This window comes from Trachemys scripta, chromosome 1, assembly GCF_013100865.1.
Source record: "Trachemys scripta elegans isolate TJP31775 chromosome 1, CAS_Tse_1.0, whole genome shotgun sequence".
NCBI classification, from domain to species: Eukaryota; Metazoa; Chordata; order Testudines; family Emydidae; genus Trachemys; species Trachemys scripta.
The window spans coordinates 137,699,880-137,715,491 of NC_048298.1; positions in this window are offsets into that span (position 1 = coordinate 137,699,880).

The following is a 15,612-nucleotide window of genomic DNA, read 5'->3' on the forward strand; positions in this document are numbered from 1 at the left end:
CAGCCAGGAACATGGAGTTCCCTCTAGAAGTTTTCTTTTTGTGCAGTGTTTTACCCTGTGTCACCCCCAGCTCAGGCTCCATTTTATAAATGTTCCTCGAATATGCAACTAGCTGTGTATGAGAAAATAGCTCTTGGGTCACCCCAAATCAAGTCTCTGAGACTGAGAGCATCATGTCCCAGGATGTTCAGAACCATTTGACAGACACAGGGACATATGACTTGTGTGACCTGAGAGATGTTATGTCAAACGACCAGTTACTTATTTAAATTAAGAGCCCCTGAACAATGAACCAGGATCCTGAATAAGGGGATGGGAATAGGTAACTCATTTCAGCCTCATGATTGCTTTATTTAGCACAGCCTCTGTCATCCCCTGAGCAGCATAAACTATTGTCCCCAACCAGTGTAGGGAGAATAACTGTGAAGTGATTTATATCATGTGAGGTACTGAGGTACTCAATTTGTCCTCAGACTGGCTGATAAGGCTCTCCTGACAGATGGCCTGGACCCTTATGCCCATGTCTTCACTTTGGCATGTGCTCTCTCAGACAACTGGCAAGATGAATTACAGCAGTATTTATATTCATATTCAAGCTCTTTATTTTGCCTTCAAGGCCCTACACAATTTAACTTCTACCTAATGCTCAGCTCATGATTATTTTTGCTCCCTGCCCCTTCCAAGCTGCATCTAGCTGATCCTTTCATGTCCCTGTGCCACACTTGTCTCTGTGCCTTTACCATGGGGCTCACACTCCCGTACTCTTCATCCAGAGGTCCCCCTTCCACCCTCTCCTCCTTCAAATCCCTTCTCAAAACATAGATCTTCCATGACACCTATAAGCATCTGTGAATAAACTGGCCAAATTTGTTCACTGCTATTTGCTCTCTGACTCTGTCCCTCTGTCACCCTTGCACCCATAGGTGCTGGAACTAGGGGTCCTGGGGGTGCTGCCGCACCCACTGGCTTGAAGTGGTTTCCATTATATACAGAGTTTACAGTTTGGCTAAATGAGGCTTGGTCTACACTACCCCCCTAATTCGAACTAAGGTACGCAACTTCAGCTACGTGAATAACGTAGCTGAAGTTCGAAGTACCTTAGTTCAAATTAGTTCGAACTTACCTTGGTCCACACGCGGCAGGCAGGCTCCCCCGTCGACTCCGCGGTACTCCTCTCGGCGAGCTGGAGTACCGCAGTCGACGGCGAGCACTTCCGGGTTCGACTTATCGCGTCCAGACTAGACGCGATAAGTCGAACCCAGAAGTTCGATTTCCAGCCGTCGAACTAGCGGGTAAGTGTAGCCAAGGCCTTACTCTCAGCACCCCCACTATACAAATTGTTCCAGCACCCCTGCTTACACCTGGTGGTGTTGACAGCAACAAGGGCTAGGTTCCATATCTAGAGGTTCCTGTTAATATTGCAAAACAGAAATGCCTCGAGCCCCCACCCAGAAATCTGGTAAAACTAAATACCACCCCTGGGCACCTCTAAGAGGCAATACTTCCCCTCTTGCAAACACGGAGTCTGTGAATAACAAAAGAAAACTTTTATTGCCAGGGAAAGGAGACCCAGCATTAATTTTGGAAAATACCATAATAATGATTCAAAAATATGCAAACTACAAGTGAACATCTGCCCCACAATATCTTGGGCAATGTCCTTTGCCTCAGTTTCTCACCGGGTAGAGTAAAAGCCTGACAGACAAATGTCCCTTTAACATGCTGCATCTCACTCACAGTCAGTTGTCCAAAGTCAGCAAAGTCCCAGAGGTCAGGGGTGCTTTCATGTGGGTTCAGCTCCCGCCCCTGAGGGGGGCATTGAGCAATGCCTTTTCTGCTGCTCGCTGCTACCACTGTTGTCTATGCTGCTGTCTGCCACCTCTGCATCTAACTGTGATGGTTCCTCAACCTAGCCCAGTTCTTAGCCATTTCACTGGGTAGTGGGGAACCTCACTGCTGCTGCTGCTGTACCCTTTGTGTTGTATTTCAGTGCAATACTGTCCCTACACAAGGTCTAAGGTTCAACGACCAGCGGTTCTCAAACTTTAGCAATCCGAGGACCCCCATTTTAATTTTAAAATTTTCACAAACCTCCTGATCAGCCCCAGGCCCCACCTCCCACTCCACCCCTGCTACTCCTCTTCCCTGCCTTTTTCCACCCCCCTCCCTACCAGTGCCTCCTGCATGCCACTGAACAGCTGTTCTCCGGAGTGCAGGAGGCACTAGGGGGAGGAGTTGATCAGTGGGGCCCACAAACCCCCTGAAGTGCCCTCACAGACCCCCAGGGGTCCAGAGACCCCAGTTTGAGAAATGCTGCCCTAGACCCCATCAGTGATTTTACCTCTTGTCATTAATTAGTAAGCAGAAACAAGGACTCTCCTTTGAGTCTGATCAACTCTGTCTTTAGACACTGAAGGAGAGTATCAACTGGTACAGACTTTTTAAACAATGTCACATCAGTAGCTAGGAACACCCATTCCAATCCTCTCTAACTTTCACTTGGATTTGGCATCACTACTCCCTATTTAATGAGTAAGGTAAGAGAGTGAGATTAAAGTGAGGGTGACCCCCTCAATTAGGGCATATTAAGTTCTGCTGCCCTTTCGTCATACAATCAGGATAATAACATTTCATTATCCCTGGGTCCAAGATTAAAGTGAATTTTAACCCAAAACAGCCAAAATTGATTACTTTGGCAAAGCAGGTCTCTCTGCTTTTCAGGTGTGTCTATGCAAATACAGTCTGCTTCTGAAGTCTCTTCCCCCAGTTCATCAATAGAGGATAGAAGAAAACGTATTCTGACTGTTTACATATCTAGCTAGCTATTTAAATGCTTCCTGTAACTGAGGTACCTGAGAGCCTCCTAAAACTAAGGAATGTACTCATAAAGTAATATTTACCTCTCCTCTCCAGTTAGCAGGGGCTGGGCTTTGTATGCTCTTTGAGGCACAGATCTTATTTCCATTTTTGTATGTAAAGTGCCTAGAATGATTTGGGCATGATACAATTTAAAATAAATTGGTTTGCTAAATAGGATCAATTCTCCTGCTATTCAGCAAACTAGATTCTGCTTTCCTGACCCAGAAATTTTGATGCTTGTTTAGGCCCTAACTATCTTTTAAAGAACATTTTATCTCCTTTCCTTGAAGTTCACCCACACCCTTGAAAAACAAAATGTTGATAAATACATTGGAAGCTCAGATGGAGGAATAGCTGCCAACAAAAACCATCTAAAAACACACACAGAGTAAAGGAAGCAGGGTCCAGCTTTCAGAGTTGCTGAACATTTACAACTTTGCAGGGCTCAAATTCAGCCAGAGGTGTCCAGAGTGGAGCTCTGGTAAATATTTTTAAACTCGTGGGGCAGAAGCCTTGAGCCCCAGCACCTTCAATAGGGCTAAAGCCCCAAGCCCAGTGTCTCTCAATGGGCTGAAGCCATGAGACCCAGTGCCACCCCACATGGGGCTAATGCCCTGAGACGCTCTGCTCCACAGGTGAAACCCAGAGCCCTGCTGAACCGCAGGGCAGAAACTTTTAGCCCCATTACTCCATCACTGGGCAGAAGCCCTGAGCTCCCCCAAGCCCAGGAGCTGAAGCCAAGAGCCCCAAATGTGCCCCCATCCCCGATGGGCCCTGGAGTTTTTATAGCATGTGTGTGTGGGGGTGGCCCTGGGAAATAATCTATGAGAATTTAAGCCCTGCAATTTTGATGGAAGTCCTTGGGAGCTGTTGCAGCTCAGACCCTCTGAAAATGAGGCCCCAAACACATTTGGTTTTAAAATTACTGTGAAATGTGAATTGGCCAGCAATCAACATTGGATAACATCAATGAGAGAATGAGACAGGAGTTAACCTGTTTAAGTGAATTTCTTAACTAGATGCTAGGCACTGATAGGCTTTTTTTAATGTATGCCCCACCAGTGGGAGAAATGTAATTCTATTATTATGACCCTGCTATGTATTCTCCATGGTACAGTATCTAGACCATTTTGGGTGAGTGTGAGCTGTTTCAGATCTCACAAGCTAAGGATAGGAAACCTTCATGGAGATCTAGGGTGCTTCAAGAAGTAGTGCCATTTCCTCAACAGAGACCACTCATCCCTCTGTCAGTGCTCACTGCAATGACCAGCATGGCACTAGAGGGTGCTGTGCTGTAGTGTATGGGTGGCTCAGTTCGGGGTGCTCTCTCCTCTGAGTCAGCACTGACCCCAGTGCCCCAGAATGGAGCTAGTGTGCCCTAGCATGGTACTGGATTGCAGGGAGAGTGATTAGTAATTCGATAGGAAGGTGCCACGAGTCATCTAGCTGTGATATAAAGCGACTCTTGGCCATTAAAGATTCAATGGCGTTTTTTCTCCAAGAGTAGGGGATGTTAAGCCCCGTGTCCTTGCCAAACTCCATGTATCTCTCTCAACTGTCCATATTTCCACTGGATATTGAACTCTTCTGCACTTCATCACCTATACTGTTGTGTAGTGTGACTGTGATGGAGGAGTGATGCCTGTACTGTCTAATAGCCTGCAAATAGCTTGGGATCCTTCAGGGGGAAAGGTGCTGTGTACGTGAAGTTGTTTTTGTTGCTAACTCATGAATTTCTTCGAAGACACCTTATCAGCTACTGAAAGAGCAGACAAAATGCTTTTCCCTAGAAACTTTCTTGTGTCACTGATGGAGGCAGAGGTGTCGGGGGGGACACCTCAGAACCCTTTATCAGCTGACTCATTTCTCATCTCTGAGCTCTGCAGAGGACAGCTCTGATCTCTTGAGGCCCGTAGTTGTGACAGGAGTTGTAGAAGTGGCAATACTGGCTTTCTTCCTCTTCCCTGTACAGAACTCTACTCTTACGTGGGCTTTGCATTCCTTTTCTCTCCCATCCCCTCCCTGGGCCCCCAGGATGCAGTGCAGGGCTGTCCTGCAAGCAAAATAAACTGTGTCACATGTTGTGTGAATTGTGCTAATATAATCCATGTCATAGAATGCTCTCTGCTCTGCTACAATGCTGTAGCCTGTCCATGTCAGGGGAAAGGATTGTGCCCATTGGCATGAGGGACTGGGTAGCAGAAATACAACAGTACTCTTCCAACCACACAAAACCATGAGTTTGCCATAAAAAACAGGAGGGTTTTTTGTTTGCTTGTTTGTTTTTAAATGTTGGTTTCTTTGTCTTCTGGTTCTGGAGCCTTTCGGGGTCACTAGGTTCACATTTTCAAACTTTTCTCTGCAACCATGAAAGCTAGAAACTTCCTTCTATTTTTATATGAAAGCTGAGATTTTCCAGTAATTGCTTGAATCTAGGAGCTGAGACATAGAGCAAAACATGAAACACTGTGAGAGCTGGCAAGAGTGCTGACCAGCCCATTGTCAGCTGGAGAAGGGAGGAGTGGGGAGAGCGAGGAGAGTCGGTGCACACAGACAGCATGAGGCTGTCACACTGTGGAGGCTGGGAGGGTGACCCTATGGGCAGGGTGAGTTCACCTCTCATCCATAGACTAGGAGTGAGGATGCCATTCAGGGCTTTTGTCACTCCATTCTGACCAGCCAATGGTTGGCAGAGCCCATCCGTGGCAGAAAGTGCTGATGGAGACTCAGTGACACACACAGGTGGCACCTTGCTTCTCACGTTATCTATACCTTTCCTCCCTCTTTATGTATGCTATCTCTTCTACTTTCATTCCTCCACTTGCTTCTTCATCGCCAACCATGAATGGGGACAGGAAACCTGTGAGGCTGCCCACGCTCAAATGGCAGGAAAGCTCAGCCACCAGGGCAGGGAAAAGGGGAAGGAAACTCTAGCATTCCAGCCAGGGAGGGATAATGGGATAGTCCAGCTCATAGCAGAAGAGGTGGCAGACAAGCCTACAATAGAACTAGGGCAGGGAGGGTGGAATAGTGTCATTTCTGTGGGCCCTTTGAAGAGAAGGAAATGGCCAATCCAGTCTGGAGCCAGAGCACACTTAGGCCAGGAAGCTGAGTTTGTATGAAAGAAGCAGAGGCTGGATCAGGGAGCCTGATATCCATGGAAAGGAGAGAAATCAAATTAAGGGTGAAAATGGAGAAGGGGCGGGGAGGAGATCATGGGAAGCCAGGAAAGAGGGGAAAGGACTGGAGGGTAATCCTGGATGGGGGGGGGGGGAACAGGAGGAATGGAAGAAGGAAAGTAATGCAGAGAGAAAAGAGCAGGAGATATGTGAGAGCCAGGAAGAGAACAGGGGTGGATAATCATGGGAAGGGAGGAAAAATCAGGGTATTCAGGGCCTCAGGAAAAGGAGGGCAGGAGAATAGAGAGGATTGGAGGTGAAAGCCAAGAGGCAGGAGATCAAAGGTTAGGTAGTAGGAGAAGGTGTTGGATAGAAATTGTAAAGCACCTACCTCTTCTTGTTATTGTCATTTTCCCTGGGCATAATTCCGCCTACCGAGAATGCCTTTCATCACTTTCTGAGAACTTTAATGCCTGGTTTTACTGCTGCATTGGGCAAGGTTTCTGAGAGCGAATCTGTCTTAATTATAACATCACTTCAGGCTAGATCTAGTGAGTTCTTGTTTGTGTATACGTGAGTTCACAAACGTGATAGTGAGTTTAAACTTTTTCCACAAAACGTTATAAGGACTCAAGCTAATCATAATACTTAGAGCTTGTATAGTGCTGTTTGTGTTCAGGTACTAATTATGAGATGCAGCTGCAAAAAGGCTAATACAGCAGTTCCCAAACTTTTGAGGGTTGCACCCCCTTAACCCCTTCCTGCCTCCCCCACCCTCCCCAAAGCAGGGGCCGAGAGCGGGGCCACGGCTCTGGGGGAGGTGGGACGCGGCCAGGGATAAGGGAATCTATGGGGGCTGGCACAGGCCCCACTGCTCCCCCCTGGATGTTCCTTCATGCCCCCCCTAGGGAGGCACACCCCACAGTTTGGGGACCTCTGGGCTAATAGTCTGGGGTGAATTAAAGGGAGTGTCATGGGTACGACACGGGCTGGTGAGGCCTCAGCTGGAATCCTGCATCCAGTTCTGGGTGCCACACTTTAGGAAAGATGTGAATAAATTGGAGAGAGTCCAGAGGAGAACAACAAAAATAATAGAAGATTTAGAAAACCTGGCCTATGGGGAAAGGTTAAAAAACTGGGCATGTTCAGTCTTAGAAAAGAAGACTGATGGGGGACCTGATATCAGTCTTCAAATGTCTTAAGGGTTGTTATAAAGATGATAGTGATCAGTTGTTCTCCATGTCCACTGAAGGTAGGACAAGAAGTAATGGGCTTAATATGCAGCAAGGAAGATTTAGGTTAGATATTAGGAAAAAACTTTTTAACTATAAGGATAGTGTGATGGGGCAAGGCCAGATGACTACAGTAAAGTAGTGAGGAACAGGTATGTTAGCCCCAGGCTAAACAAATCCCTGGTACCATGGTAACCAAATGGCAGTTGCTCCAGGTTAATCAAGACACCTGGGGCAAATTAAGATCCTCTAGAAGGCAGGAGAGACAGCTAGATTGATTGGGACACCTGAAGCCAATTAAGGACTGGCTGGAACTAGTTAAAAGCCTCTCAGTTAGTCAGTGTGGGGTGGGTGCCAGGAGCTATAGGAGGGAGCTGTGCTGTTGGAGGAATGAAGTAGTATGAATCCATATCAGGTGCAAGGAAGGAGGCCCTGAGGTAATTGTGAAGAAGATATTGAGTGGGGGCTGCTGTGGGAAAGTAGCCCAGGGAATTGTACATGTCCTATTTCCAAAAAGTCAGCTTTCATAGCTGCTAAGTTTAGGGTCCCTGGGCTGGAGCCTGGAGTAGAGGGTGGGCCTGGGCTCCCCTCCCTGATTAATCACTGATACTGGGAGACAACAGAGACTTTGTGAGGGAGGGTTGTTTCTCCTCACCTCCCTTGCTGGCTTATGATGAAAATGGCTCAGTAGACTGTGACCCTTGCCTCTAGAGAGAGAAGGGCTATGTGGAGGGTCACCGTGAGCCTCTGAGGCTAGCAAAAATCTGTCAGGAAATGCAGGACCCATGGAGTTAAGGACAGAACTTTGTCACAATAGTTGAACTCTGGAACAGGCTTCCAAAGGATCCCCATCACTGGAGGTTTTTAAGAACAGTTGGACAGACACCTGTCAGGGATGCTCTAGGTTTACTTGGCCCTGCCTCAGAGCATGGGGCTGGGCTTGATGACCTCTTGAGGTCCTTTTCAGCTCTACGTTTCTATTATGGCTATGATTCTATAAAATTCTGCCAACACTACTCTGGGGTGCTGCTTTCCTATTAAAAAAAGCAAACCTTGAATGACTTTTATTTTAGATTATGGGAAAACAAAACACGGTAGAACAAAAATAAGATCCCTGCAAAGGAGAGCACAGTGTATGTATCTCCCTTATAATAGGCTGGAATCACTCGAAATACAAAATGGATGCTGTTGTGTAATGCACATATTTCACAAATTTAAAGGTACATTACACAAACTAAAGACATCATGGTTTCAAGCTACACACACATACTTGTGATGTAAGTAAGAATAATTATCCTCATTTTACATATAGGGAAACTGAGGCAGAGAAGTGAATGACATGCCCAAGGCCAGCAAGTCAGTCATAAGACCTGCATTAGAACTCAGGAATCCTTCCTTGCAACCTCATTTTTAGTCCTCCAGAGTATACCATCTACCCAAATATATGCTAAAAATCGAGCTACCCACAGTCCTAAAAGGTAGTGTCTACTCTCCAGTTATTTTTTTACAATTACAGTTGCATCTGGCCAGAAGCCCCATGATGCCATTTACAGGGAGTCACTTTTCAGAGTAGAATTGTTTTCTTGAAACACTTGTTCCCTTGAAAAGATTTTTGAAAAATTAGTAAATGCACAGGAAGTTGAAAGCAGGACAAGAACAATATTTCTATAACTCCGGTATAACAAACTGGATTGAGACATTCTGAGAAATCATGCTGTAGGAAACAAAGGATATGCAGTATACAGGTGTAAATCTGGAATAACTCTGTTGAAGTCAAAGCAGATATGCTGGTGTCACTGAGAGGAGAACTGGGCCCAGAGATTCTGTCATTTGCAAAATAGGAACAATTGCATATACATACAGTGCAAGTGGAGATTCAACAACTGGATTTTTAAAATTTTTCTGGGTGCAGCAAAATTGTAGGGGAAAGTCACTCATTTGGGGCCCAATTCTGCAAGATGTTGACCACCTCCTGAGAGCTGTTGAGTGTTCCCAACTGCTATGGAAGTGCATGGGAATTGAGGGTGCTCACCAGCTCTCAGGATCAGCCAATGGAGGTGACCTACAAAATGACACCAATGTAACTGCTGGTCCATTTAAGAGCAAACTGAAAACCAGGCCTCAGTAGCATGTATCCTCACTTTAAAATGGAACCTCCACCCATTTAATTCCTTGTCAAACCTCCTATTGACTTTGGAAGGAGTTAGGGTCATACCCTTTGAATACTTCATCCAGGCTTGCTCTCTTCTTAGAAAAAGCAGATATAGTAGAAATAAAACAGGCTTGGAGAAGGGCAACAAAAATGAGAGATGTGTTTGCATGTGCATATGTATGCCGGGGGGATTTAAAGGAGTCAGGGTTAACAGATTAACAGCACAACAGTTTAATTTGGAAAGAACTTGACTAAGAGGAGTTTTGATAAAGTTAAAATATTAAAAAGAGCAAAAGAGTAAGACGCCACTGACAATGAAAAGAAGACACATTGAAAATGGGGAAAAGGAAATCAATTTTTAGTATAATATTCCTAAGGAACTCACAGTAGGAGAGGCAATTAATTTAGGAAGAATCAAAATTGATTTAAACATAGAAAGAACAGCACTTGCAGTTAAATTAGCTAGAATAACAATTACAAGGCCACCAGTTCTTATGCTTCTGGGCTGCTAGAGTTGTGATGCTGCAGACTGGGATATCTGGCCATGGTGAATAAAACTGCAATAGTCTTTGCTCTGAGAACCTGTGTCTTTTCTACTAATCACGATAAACACACAAAACACGTTGGCTTCCTGGAGTAGCCCTCTTTATCTTTAGAAACTACATCCCACCTTTCTCACTCTGTGCTTCCTCCAGCTGGCCTCACCAAACCCAGAAACGTCATATTTGCTAATGATATGTGTGACGCATGGCTAGAAAGGGTTAAACAGCTTGCAGGCTGGATGACCTAAAGCTCATCTTTAAAGTCATGTCAGAAAAGTATGCAAATTATAATTAGGGCCATTAATGCTAAATAGGCTAGAACTTTGAAATGCAAACCTATATTTTAGAAGTAATATTAATGGTGTGTATCTTAAATGCTACCCATAAACAGACAGTTCCTGTCTGTCATTATAACTATGGATTCAGAGATCAAAAGGGAATATTAACATTTGGATGTCTCTTGGGTAAAATTATGTCATTGTCTATATGTCTCTTTGAAGTTTGTGATAGATTGCCTAATGGATAAATTGCCCTATGTTAATTTGTGTAACTAATTACTGGTGGTATTTAGAAATCAAAAGGTTACATCAAAAGTCTATTGTTTAACCAGGACTGTGTGGTCAAGTGGATGCTAGAACACTGTCTAAAAAGACCCTTGGGTCCTGATCCTGTTAATCTCAGATCTGCTTAAGCTTCATTAGGGGAAGTTTAAGTCACAAGACTGAGGTCTCAATTATGCTGGTATGCCCTGAATATGATATTTGGACATTGGACTATAACCTATGAACTGAATTCTAAAGGAACTCTTTGAAACTATAAAGCTCACCATCTCTGCAATAAAATTATTTGAGCATAAGCTTTCGTGGGCTACAGCCCACTTCTTCAAAACCTTATTCTCAAATAAATTTGTTAGTCAATAAGGTGCCACAAGTACTCCTGTTCTTTTTGTGGATACAGACTAACACGGCTCCTACTCTGAAACCTGTCATCTCTGCTATGAATCTAAACCTCAGTGGATTGAACTCATGTCTGTATGTATATTGATCTTTTAACCATTCTCTCGCTCTTTTGGTTTTTAATAAATTTTAGTATAGTTAATAAGAATTGGTTGTAGCGTGTATTTGGGTAAGATCTGAAACATTCATTAACCTGGGAGGTAATGTGTCTGATCCTTTGGGATTGGTAGGACCCTTTCTTTTATTTGATGAAACAAGATTTTCAGAAATCATCATGTTTTGACTTGATGGAGGCCTGAGGTTGGGTCACTTTAAGGGATCTGTGTTGTTTGGACTTCTGAGTAACCAGTAGGATAATAAAGAAGCTGTTTCATGCTGGCTTGGTAAATCTAAGTATTGGAATATCCACCAGCTTTTTGGGGATTGTGTGCCCCATTCTTTGCAGTTCACCCTAATTGAGTGACCACAGCTGGCCCCCACTAGGACCCCGGTCACAGTATGGTACCCAGGCCTATAGGAATCTAATGGCTGCTGAGGGAATTTACCCATGATTAGAGTTGGTCAAAAATTCTCCATTAGAATTTTTTCTGTTTTAAAATGCTATTTTTGTCAAAATTGAAACTTCCAGTGGAAACATGTCAGTTTGGACAAAATTTCATTTTAATAAAATGTAAAAATGCTTTTACATGAAATGTTTTGACTTTTTAATTTAAAACAGTGTTTTGTATCAAAATTTATTTTATTTTGTTTTAAAAGTCAAAATTTGAACAAAACTTTTTGATTTTATTGAAATGAAACATTCTAGTTGTGTTCTGTGGAAAATTCTGATTTAGAATGAGAACAAATTTTAAAATTTTTCACAGAGCAAAAATTCTAGTCCCTGAGCAGTTCTACTAACCTAGGCTCCCATGATTCCAAGCAAAATGGTTTAGTCATATTCCATTCTGTAATCATACTGAACTACCCAGACTTCTTGACCTGGGGCTACAGCGAAACAGGGGACCAAGAGATGAAAAGCTCCATATCCCATCCCCTGGCTGTTCTGAGTCATCCAGTCCCCCCAGGAGCTTTGACTGTGATCTTAATTTTGTTTCTGGGAGACAAGCAGCAGGTGAGTCCCAAGATGAATGGACACAAACACAGCCATGGCGATCAACAGGCGGAAAATCCAGGAGCTCCAAAAGTAGAAGACACGGCGGTGGGATGGACCAACTGACAAATCCTCTGGGGAAACATAAAGGGGAACAGGAGTCAGCAGGACAAACCCAAGGGCCATCAGTTAGCATTCCATGCACACTAACACAGGATAAATATTTTCACTTTGAAAAGTCCATCTAAGAAAGCAGGGACAGGGTGGAAGCAAGAATAAACTAAGCCAAAACCGTCACTCCAAAACTAGAACCTTCACCCCAAATTTCAACTGCACCCATAATTCTTCTCACTCAACTCAAAATTTGCATCCAAAAATTCAGCCCTGGCAAACCTTCGGTCCCCAAACTCAGCCGTCACTCCTTTAAAACTCCCTCCTCCTCCTGGCGCTTCATACAAAGAACCTAAACCACAGGGTTTCCAGGGCTGTGAAGAGCAATATTAGAGCCATTCTCCCAATCACACAACTCCCCCACCCCCCAGCTCTCAGATCCCTTCCCCAAAGATTCCCCTCTCCCAGGCTTACTCTGCTACCCTAGAGTCCTCCCATAGAGTCATAGAGGACCACCAGATCATCTAGTCTGACCACTTGTAGATCACAGGCCACCAGCACCACTCAGCACCCACACACTAAATCCATAGGCTTTCTGACACTGGTGAGAGGCAGGAAGGAGAGGGACATGCCCCCCACAAGGGTTTACTATCCTGGTTATGTTCCCCTCTTTGTGGCTATCAGACTCAGGACCTCATTCTGACCTTCTCCCCCATTACCCTCCCCAAACCCGCTTTGCCTTGGACTGGGGATAATAAGGGGTTCCTCAACCACAGAGCTCTGGGGTGGGATCAAGACAAATCCTTGTCACACCTGTGTCTGAGCAGACCACCACCACGGCATTTGCATCAGCGTGGAGCTTCCTGTCCGACAGCCACGAGCTGCACTGAGAGATGTTGCGGTCTGCAGGGCCACAGAGTAGGCCATGGAGTGCCAATGAGTGGCCTGACACTGATGCTGGCATAGATGATGTCTCTAGAGGTGGTCCACAGCCCAGACTGCCACAGAGGATGGAGGAGGATGTGGTGCTCCAGCCCAGGCTGCACACAGTGCCCCACCTGCCCTGGAGAAATACCTCTACACGCCCCGCACAGGGGCCTTGGTCACCTACCAGGCGCACACCAGAGATATCTGCAGAAGAAAGGGCAAGGTTGGGGACAGGTACTGCAGACTGATATTGGCCCTGTGTCAGAGTAGGGAGCAGCTGCAGTGTTTTCTCCATGGGAAGTTAGAGATCAGGACTGGGAATTGAGCCCTGGTCTCCAACATCATGTGTCTCTAGGAGGCAGCCAACTCAGCCTCTAAGCTCTCCCAACACCTGCTGCAGCTGTAGGAGGACAGCAGGAGGCTAGAATTGCTAAATAAATCCTGATCTCCCATAAGGCAGCTCAGAGTGCCCAACTCTAGGTCCCCCAGGCCCATCTGCTTTGGCACTCCCAACCTCCATTGGCCCTGGCCAGGGAAAGCTAGAGACCTGGCACAGATGACCCAAATCTGTATCTTCTGCATGGCAGTGCAGAGCTCTAACTCATAGGAGGGAACAGACTCAGCCTCCACAGCAGCACTCGTGGTTCCTGGAGGGTGAGCAAGTTGGAAGGAGAATTGTCTCATGGCTGTCTGCACTAAACCATATGAGTTTAATAGCAAAGAATGGAGTTACCTGATCCTGAGCATATTACTCCAACATCCTGAGCATGACTGCAGGACTCCTGCCCCATCCCATGGTTCAGACACTGTGAGAGATATTGCTCAATACCACGGCAGAATGTGGCCTCCAGCCACACAGGACCAGAGCCTGGTCCAAAGCTGAACCATGGAGATTCCAATGCAGATCCACACCCCAGTTGTTTGCACACTACCGCAGAGTCGTGAGCATCCCAGTGCTTATCACACACTGTGCCCCAGGTACCTTCATGCAGCAACTCCAGCCGCCCAGCGCAGGGGTTGTTCCCACCTACCAGTCGCACACTAGAAATACCTATGGGAAGAGAAGCAATGAGAGGAGTCAATGTGCTCCTCTCCAAGGCCTGGTCCACACTAACCCCCCACTTCGAACTAAGATACGCAACTTTAGCTATGTGAATAACGTAGCTGAAGTCGAAGTCCAAACGTGGCAGGAGTGCTCCCCCGTCGACGGCGAGCACTCCTGGGATCGATCCCAGAAGATCGATTGCTTACTGCCGGACCCAGAGGTAAATATAGACCTACTCTAAGGGCTGAAATCTCACACTCTCCTATGTACCAGTGACCTATCAGTTTATACATAGGTGACCTGAACTAAAGTAGTTCTCAGGGCTGGCAGCCACATTTCCTCATTCCCTTACTGTCTGCTGCCACTATGTGATCACTTGGTGTCTTGCACTCCCATCCTTTTATGCTCACATACATCTCAAACTATTGCACCATGCTCCAGTGGCTAAGGCACAGAACTGGTGGTCAGGAGACCTCAGTTCCATTCCCATCAAGGTGTGATTTGGGGCAAATCACTTAACCACTCTGTGCATCTGGCAAATGGGATAATTATGTTTATCCACTACTGTAAAGTGTTTTGAAATTAAGTAAAAAATCTCTTGTATAAGTACATAATAGGGCTGTCGATTAATCGCAGTTAATTCACATGATTAACTCAAAAAAATTAATCGTGATTAATCACCGTTTTAATCACACGGTTAACAATAGAATACCAATTGAAATTTATTAAATATTTTGGATGTTTTTCTACATTTTCATATATATTGTATTCTGTGTTGTAATTGAAATCAAAGTGTATATTATTTTTATTATAAATATTTTCACTGTAAAAATGATAAAATAAATAATATTTTTCAATTCACCTCATACAAGTACTGTAGTGCAATCTCTTTGTCATGCAAGTTCAGCTTACAAATGTAGATATTTTTGTTACATAACTGCACTCAGAAACAAAACAGTGCAAAACTTCAGAGCCTACAAGCCCACTCAGTCCTACTTCTTGTTTAGCCAATCACTAAGACAAGCAAGTTTGTTTACATTTACAGGAGATAATGCTGCCTGATTCTTATTTACAATGTCACCAGAAAGTGAGAACAGGCATTTACATGGCACTTTTGTAGGTATTTACATGCCAGAAATGCTAAACATTATTATTATTATGCATTAATTAAATTTGTGACTGTTTTACCCGCATCCTGCCATATCTTTCATGTTATAGCAAACTCGGATGATGACCTAGCACATGTTGTTCATTTTGAGAACAATTTCACTGCAGATTTGACAAAACGCAAAGAAGGTGCCAATGTGAGATTTCTAAAGATAGCTACAGCACTTGACCCAAGGTTTAAGAAGTGTCTTCCAAAATCTAAGCGGTACAAAGTGTGGAACATGCTTTCAGAATTCTTAAAAGAGCAACATTCCAATGTGGAAACTACAGAAGCCGCACCACCAAAAAAGAAAATCAACCTTCTGCTGGTGGCATCTGACTCAGATAATGAAAATGAACATGTGTTGGTCCACACTGCTTTGGATTGTTATCGAGCAGAATCCCTCAGCATGGGCGCATGTCCTCTGGAATG